Below are 8,763 nucleotides of genomic sequence, written 5' to 3' on the forward strand. Positions count from 1 at the left end.
TGTGTGTGTGTCATCCTTATCCATTCCTCTGTTGACAGGCACTTGTGTTGCTTCCATATCCTAGTTATTGTATATAATGCTGCAATAAATATAAGGGTGCATATATGTTTTTGAGTTAGTGTAAATAAGAAGCTTTTCAACAGCAAAGGAAATCATCAACAAAACAAAAATCAACCTACTGAATGAGAGAAAATATTTGCAAATAATATATCCAACAAGGGGTTAATATCCAAAATATATAAAATGGGCTTATATAACTCAACACCAAAAAAATTCATTTAAAAAATGAGCAAAGACCAGCAGACACATGAAAAGATGCTCAGCATCACTAATCATCAGGAAAATGCAAATTAAAAGTACAAAGATGTATCACTTCACACTTGTCAGAGGGCTAAAATTTTTAAAAAAAGACAAGAAATAACAAGTGTTGATGAGGATATGGAGAAAACAGAAACCTCATGCACTGTTGTGTAGCAATGTAAATTAGTACTGCCACTGTGGAAAATAGTGTGCATGTTCCTAAAATAATTAAAAATAGAATTACCATATGATCAAGTAATTCCTCTACTGGGTATTGACCTAACGAAAACAAACACACATTTTCTAATTTCTTTTAATAATAATTGCTTTTGAAGACACAATTGAAAAGTAAACAAGTTAAAAAAAATTAAAAAGGAGAAAGAGCAAAGATACATCATTCCACTCCACAATAAAATGTTCCCCTACCAACATCCCATGGAGACCTAGTTTCCACATGGTCAGGAGTACTCCAAATTCTTGTGTAGGGAGAATAGTCTGCATTCAGGTATGGTGATGTCAAACCAAATGTGTACTGGTTTTGGCCCTAACTTAAGTGGAGTTGGTCATTCTAGAGTCCTGTAGGATATGTTGGATCCCATAGCCAAAGTAGATAGCAAACCAATCAGCTTGCAGACACCAAAACAGTCCAGGTATGAGCAGTCATCTGCATCATAAGGCAAATATTCACAAGGATGCTCAGGAGTGGGAGGAGAGGCAGAGCGGGAACCTTAAAGCGATGGGTAGTGAAGCTCTGTGGCTGTCTCCAGATGACCTCAGTGATCCCAGTGAAGAGCATGAGGAACAGCACAACCATTGTAATCCACAGAGTCTGCAAAAAGCAGACTTGGCCACTGTGACAGCAGCAGGCATAGAAGAGTCAGCAGCAGAGCAAGCAGTGAGGAGCAAACATAGATAATGCGGCCAGAGAGTTCCATGGGGGTGGGGCTGCCTGGAAAAACTAGTCTCCTTAGAGCCAGCTTCTCTGCTGCAGGTACAGTCTCTCCCTGCACCTGCACTTCATTCCCCCCATTCTTCCTCTCATGCTGATACTTGAGGATGAGGACACAGGAGCCACCTGGGAGTAAACAAACAGGCACCTAATCGACCTGAAGTTCACAAGATCGGTGAGTCCAAGCAAGAATGCCATGACTGGTGCAATAATGTCCAAGATCACAGTGGCCACAATGGAAGCATAAGTGCCAGTTTGGATCCTGGCAAGGACAGTGAATAGGAGACCATCTTTTGCCATCACATATATCAACTGACATAAAGCCCAAAAGGCTGGCAGAAAGACTAAAGATGAATCCAAAAGCTACAACAAAACAGGCAAGGGCCCAACCAATGTGGAGAAATGCCTCAGACAACGTGCTCCCAGGTCGAAGCTGGTAGTAAGGAACCATGAGTGAAAGTGCTGCAGAGACACCAAAATACACCAAAACGCAGATGAGCAGTGAAATCACCATGCCCATGGGGATGGAATTCTTGGGATTCTGGGATTCCTCAACTTTGGTAAGAATACTATGGGAACCAATAAATGCATAGAAACAGGTAGCTACACCATGGAAAGTCCCCTCAAAGCCAAAGGAAATAATCCCCTGATCCCAAAGGGTCCAAGCCAGAGGTATCATTGAGTCCAGTGTGTATGAACTCCTCTTCTGTGAGCTTCCAGTTGTGCAGGTCCCTCTTAGTGAAGCCAAAGATGATGACAAAACAGAATCAAAACTTTCACCAGTGTGACCACTTTGGTAACCTCGAAAAGCTGAACCATTGCTCAGAGTCTGCAACTCCATGAGCAACAATACCAGCCCTACCCTAAAGAAACCTAGATAATCTGCAAGGACTTCAGGAACATGCACTAAGATGCTCTCATGCAGGGTCTGAGAGATCCGGTTCCCAAGCACACTGGGGAAAACCAAGGTCCAGGCTTGCGTCACATTGGCTGTATAGGCAACAAGGGAGAGGATGAGTTTCCAGCCAGTGAGGAAAGCCCAGATTTTACCCATAGTGATATAGGTATAGAGATATGTTGAGCCAGGATGGGGAATCTGGGCACTAAACTCTGCATAGCACAGCCCAGCCAACACAGAAGATCACAATGGATGGTCCTGCTTGATTGCGGGCCACCTCACCAGCCAGGATATACACACCTACACCCACCGTGAGGCCCACACCCAGGACCACTAAAACCAGAGTGTTCAGCCTTCTGTTGGGGTCAATCTCAGGTACCAGTTGCTCCAGCGTATGTCTGCATACCATCTTTTGAACAAATCTATGAAGTGCCTGTCACAGCATTCTAGCTGGAATTGAAGAGGATTCCAGGATCAGAGGAGCTGTAACAAGCCCAGGTTTCCCAGAGTCTCAGATTGTGTTCAGTGAGGCTAAGTTAAGCCAAGCTCTGTTGGGGCTGCTGAGTTCCCTTCCTCAGGCTTCAAAGCCACTGCAACATATTTTATCTGGTATATGCTATCTTTCCATAATGCCTAAATAAATAAGAAATGTTTAGTGAAAAATAGTGTTTAACCCACCGACCAAAATTCAGATGTCTCACGTCACCTATGGCATCACAAATATCACAGAAATTGACATCAAATGACACCCTAGAAAAATCAACCCTGCTTTCCTCCCAGAAAAAGGGCAAAATACCTCCCAACACTCTCCTTTTTTGCATACCATATGGCATAATCCTATTTGAATTCCTCTAAGTCATGTAGCTTCATGTATTAATGCAGCTCTAAGACCAACAGGACATGAATGTATAGTGTTATAGTTCTCATGTGAGATATTTGCTTGGTGCTGGAGTGTGATTTATGACACATAAATTCATGGACCAGAAGGCCACCTTGCAATAGTATAATCGTTTCTTAAATATTACCTGAGTTTAAAATACAAATACTGATCCCTTGTCTTACAACCCTTAGCCCTAAATTCAGCTAAGGTCAGATGGCAGTTTAGCCTACTTTCTCTTCATTCTGCATGATCTATTCAGCTGTACTGCTGGCAAGGAATGTACTGCCCACTCCTTCCCTTTACTCACTAGGCCAAAAGGGGTGCTATGAACAAAGAAGAGGCAGAAAGGGGTAGAGTCTACATAACCACCTGCAAGAAGGAGAGGACCCAACTCTCTGGGAAGGAAACACTGGAGAGATGGGAGCAGCAGCCAACTCAGGGTACAGGACTGAGAAGGGAGAGGAGAAAGGAAAGGTTTATAAATTCTCACATTAAATAAACTTCACCCAAAGTATCCAGACAACAATTAACTACAGTTTTTAAATCCATAGCTAGGAGAATGTGATGGGTAGGAGGAAAAGAATTAAGTCACCTAACTCAGTGGCTCATAACCTAAACAGTTCTTTCTGCCTCCTCCCTCTCTGGGTCCCACAAGAGAAGGTTAACTCACCTCTGCAGACAGTCTCCTCACTGGCCACATTGTGCTCCATACATACCCTGAGCCATCTGGGATGTCAGCTGATAGGGGCCTGGAGACAATGTTCTGCACTGTGAGCTTATATTAAAACCCTCACTTTTAGCTCCCTATTAATTTTTCAAAAGGAGTTATTTTCAACTCACTCAAACCATAGTCTGAATGTGTTTTCTTCTTTTTTTAAGATTTTATTTATTTATTTATTTGACAGAGATCACAAGTAGGCAGAGAGGCAGGTAGAGAGAGAGAGGAGGAAGCAGGCTCCCTGCTGAGCAGAGAGCCTGATGTGGGGCTCGATCCCAGGACCCTGGGATCATGACCTGAGCTGAAGGCAGAGGCTTTAACCCACTGAACCACCCAGGCACCCCCTAAATGTGTTTTCTTAATGAAGGAACACCACATGTGGTTCCCTCTTCCACCTCCTCCCCTCCTGCTATTCAAATGGCCCCCTGCTCAAGGGGAGCAAGGATTTCGATGAACATTTCATGGCAATGCCCTGGAATGAGTAGTGGAAATCAGAGAACAAAGTCATGCAACCCCCACTCTTCTCCCTACTCATGCTTTGGTTTTGAGAGAATTTGAAGAAGTGTTGTCAGAAGTTTTTAAACACGGAAAGATCAAGTCAAAATTGAGACATCTTCCCTATAGATGTTCAAAAGGAACCCCTGGGTTATGGGCCAGTCCTTCTATCTTCAAATCCATCTTAACTCCTTATTTGCCACCTACCAGTCCTAGTGTTATAATTTACCAACAACCACATGAGACAGATAAGGGGGTTCAAATTTTAACTCATGGAACATTTTTTACCCTGCATAAACTATGAACCAAGAAAGGTATTCCTCAATCAGAAATGAACAGTCAAGGCAAGTGCATGTCAAAGTCCCAGATGTCTTCCTAGTGGATACAAGATAAGAGTAGTAAGGGCCACATTTTCCAGTATTTACAAGGCTAGTGAGTCAGCCTGCAAAGATTTCATGGAAGAGGTGTAATTATCCTATCGTGACACTGTATATAACTCTTTCCCAGGAAAACATCATTTCAAGCTATAGCTTCAGCCTGGGCCATGAGCCAGTGAATAGAGCCTCTTTTAGGCCTTCCTTCCCTGCCACCACCAAGAACACAAACTCCACCACACCTTGAACTAATAAATACATCTTGCCCGGGGAGAGAGATCCAGGTAAATATATGCTACAGATATTGATACAGACCTATATATGAATATGAAATATTCATAATAATTACTATCTATAATTCTCAGTCTTGGTCTGTGCAGAAAAGGCCAGTAGAGATAAACCACTGCAGTAGTAAAATGTGTGTGACTTCTCTCCTGGGGAAAGAGAAGGGAATGTCAGTTTCCCTGAAAAGTTGGAAAGGAAGCTGAAATAACTAAATTCAACTCATACTAAGGAAAATAAATACCCCAGCTTCTCTCCCAGCAGTCTTCTGAGTACAACGTCAACAAAGGGATCACAAACCAGGCATCATACCACTTGTGATCTTACTTTCTACTGTATTCTGTTTGCATATTACTTGGAAGAAGCCTTGGTCTCCCTTTCTAAAATAAAACCTCCTCAGGTAGAACCTGCTTCATAGTTTCTCAATGAGGATAGTAACCCTAATTCTGCAAGTCAATATTACTAGGTGCAACCAAGACTTGAACTTGAAGGCAAGGCAGCTCCCATTACCTTGCCAAACTGCTCATTAGGCCAAGAGGAAACGTAGCCACCTCCTCCAACTCACCTATCTACCCTACCAGTCCCAGCATTACACCTCTCCAATTCCATCCCAGTCTATCGAGGCTGAATTCCAAGTCAGTGAAAACCTATCCTGATGCAGCTAATGCAAACTAGACCAACTGTATGTAGACCAAATCCAACCAGCCAAATGGAGACCAAAATCCACATAGATGGGGACCAAAGCTATTTTGTTTCCTTCCCACAGTATCTATGGAGCCCCAGAAATTACACTATTAAAATGACGCACACACTACACTAGTAAAATGATGCCATTATTTTGGTAATCAAGAAGATAGCCAGAGTTTCTCTAGAGGCTGTATAAACTGCATATTATCCAGTATCATTCTGGGAAGGTTGTGAACAGGTGCCTCTTCTTAGTCCCTTGGGATAACTGCAGAGAACACAGAGTTAAATGCAACCTTGCTCATTCATGATTAAACACATTGACAGATTTAGTTTCAGTCATATTCTAGTTTTGAAAATTCTTAACATTTCTATTACACCCAAACAAGAAAATCAACCTGACAAATCAGAAATGTCTGGGGTTCAGCTTCTGGAGGACTTCAGAAACTAGATGGGCTACCAGGAAGAATCAGAGTGAGAATTTATGAATAGGAATCAGAAATAGAGCTGGGAAAGCCAGGAAGAGTGTGCAGTTAGAGGATTAGAAATTGATGTGATAACTTGATATCAACAGTGAAAATTGACTTCTTTTCTACTTCCCTGTATAATTCTCTTCTTTCCTTTACTCAACTCTGAATCCTATCAATACAGAATACCTAAGAAAAGTCCTCAGGAGATGGGGACTTGGGTGGCTCAGTTGATTAAGCATCTAACTCTTAGTTTTGGCTCAGGTCATATTCTCAGGGTCATGAGATGGAGCGCTGTGACAAGGCTCACCCTGGGCATAGAGACTGCTTAAGATCTTCTGTCTTTTTCTCTCCTGTAGCCTCTCTTCCTTCCCCCAGTTCCCTGTGCACTCTCTCTCTCTCTTAAAAAAAAACAAAAACAAAAAAACCTCCTCAGGAGAAAGCAGTAGAAGGAGATCCATCAGCCTGTCCACCTTATTTTCCAAACTAAAACCATGATGTATGATGGTCTTTGTCTAAAATGAGCACTGATCCAAACCCTCTTTTTCCAAGAATCTTTATTAAACAGCTTTCCCCCCCCCCCCAAATGCTTCCTTTCCTTGTAAGCATAGAATCTAGAAATTCATCTAGTGGTCCCATCTATCACTATACTATGTCTCCATTTTAGACTAGCAGTTGTGAGTGGTCAGGACCCATGGCTCCTTCTTTCATGCACTTTCTCTGAATACACACCCTCAGAAATATACTGCACCCAAGGTGGCTTAGGAAAGGCCAACTTCCCTCTGATTATCTTCCTTCATTATCGTTAAATGTGTCTTTTGTTCTTTCATGTAAGGACTCAGCTGTCTCTGTCTCCCATGTCCTTTCTCATCAGACTATGCCTGGTCCTCTCATAGCTCTAGGCAGCTTCTCCACATTGCCACCTGCTCCCTTGGAAAGTTCATTGGTTTTGCTTTGTTTTGTTGTTGGAAAACCACCAGATCGTCTGAGTTATATGAAGTTGTGTCATACCTCAAAGTCCTGAGGTTTTATCCAAATATAGATCCATACAGCTTCTCCATCAAGACCCATCTGCCTCACTGCAGCTCAGACAACATAATCTACAACAAAGAGCCTCCATCAGTAAAGGACACTCTTCATTCCTCTTCCCTAGTTCTTTTCATCCCCACTCTACTTTGTGATTTCTGTGATAATCAAAGAAAAAGGGGACAAGGCTAAACCAAAAGAATATAATCCAAAACTTGTTTTTATCAATTTGGACTATACTTAGTGAAGGAAATTGGTCTTTCCACAAGATTTTTCTTAACCTAAGGTTGAAATGGAACTGTCGTCTGGAAGCACATAACACATATCAATTGATAATGAAAAGACGTTGCTCAAGGACTGCTAGAGGGCAAGAGAAAGACAACTTAGAATCAACATTGGCCACATATAATCAAGAAGACAGGTTTCATGCATGGATAAGTGTTGTCTGGGCTTCTGGTTTTGGGGTGATGCTCACAGTGTACATGGTGGTGAGGAGAGGGGAGAAAGGAGAATAGTTTAAGATTCCAAGGGCCTTTGAAATTAAAGAGTTACAAATATATTTTGCAATAACAGCAAACTGCCTCTAGAAGACCCAGGAAGTCAGTCCTATTTCAGGTTTTCTCCTCCAACCCTTTGTCAATCAATACATATTCTTATCACGTACATAAAATTGATAGATTCCAACAGAAAAAAAAACAGAACCATCAATATTCAAGGTTTATTTAGCACAGGCTCATTTATAATAACTTGGGAACTCAGACAAGCCTTCATACAGTGTTTTGAAGACCACTAGGCAGCCACACCCCAGGGGACCTTGGTATTCTAGCCTCCTACAGCCTGACCTTGTCTAGAATCAATCACTACCACAACTTTTTAAAATTAGATAAGAAAGGCAGGGAGATATCTTCAGCAGCTGTAAAGATACCTAATTCCTTGAACTTGGAAGACGAAGACCCCCAATCCTCTGTCATGATGGTGGACCTGCTATTCTGCAAAGTGGACACTGATGTCCTCCCTAAGAAGATATGACATAGAGACATTCAGAATCTCCAGTGAGAAATAAGGAAAAATATGAAGGAGGCTGCAGAGCCAGGTAGAAGAATCTTTACTCATTCCAGGAAAATGTCTAAATATACTATGTTCTGGGGCCTGTGGGAGAAAGATGAAGAAAGCAAGCTCTGCAGCATGTCAGAAAGGAAAAGCCAGGAATAGGGCAGGAGAAAGAGGTGGGAAGGACACTGGAGGAAAAGCACCAAGGAACAACCTCCTCTAACTCTAATTTGCTCATCAGGCTGAGAACATTACTGGTCTGGAGGGAAACAAAGAGTGTATGAGTCCACATCACTCTGGCCCCAGCAAACCTACCTGCCCTTCCCAAACTCACAAGACCTTTGCTCTGTACCCCACAATCCAAAAACTAGCTCTGGTTCCAAGAAACACCCTTTGCTCAAACTCCAAGGGCTTTCACAGCCAGTGGTAGTACACAGCCAACATTCTTCCTCTATGCCTCTCACTTTTCTTGCCAACTCTATAAACACAAGAAATCACTTACCAGTGGGCCTTTCCTGTCTAAGAGGAGGAAGACCTCAAAATAAACTGCAAGCCAAACCCAGAGAGAGGTAAGGAGATTGACTAAGCAGAGTCAGGACTTGGAGTAAAGCTTATCTTGGCCTTTATGGAGATGGGGCCC

General features: G+C 42.4%; 1 pseudogene; it reads right to left on the minus strand.

The window, feature by feature from the left end:
• Positions 1–849: 849 nt before the first annotated feature.
• Positions 850–2,592, minus strand: LOC123946355 (annotated as a pseudogene).
• Positions 2,593–8,763: the final 6,171 nt, after the last annotated feature.

Source organism: Meles meles, chromosome 7 (assembly GCF_922984935.1).
Source record: "Meles meles chromosome 7, mMelMel3.1 paternal haplotype, whole genome shotgun sequence".
NCBI lineage: Eukaryota > Metazoa > Chordata > Mammalia > Carnivora > Mustelidae > Meles > Meles meles.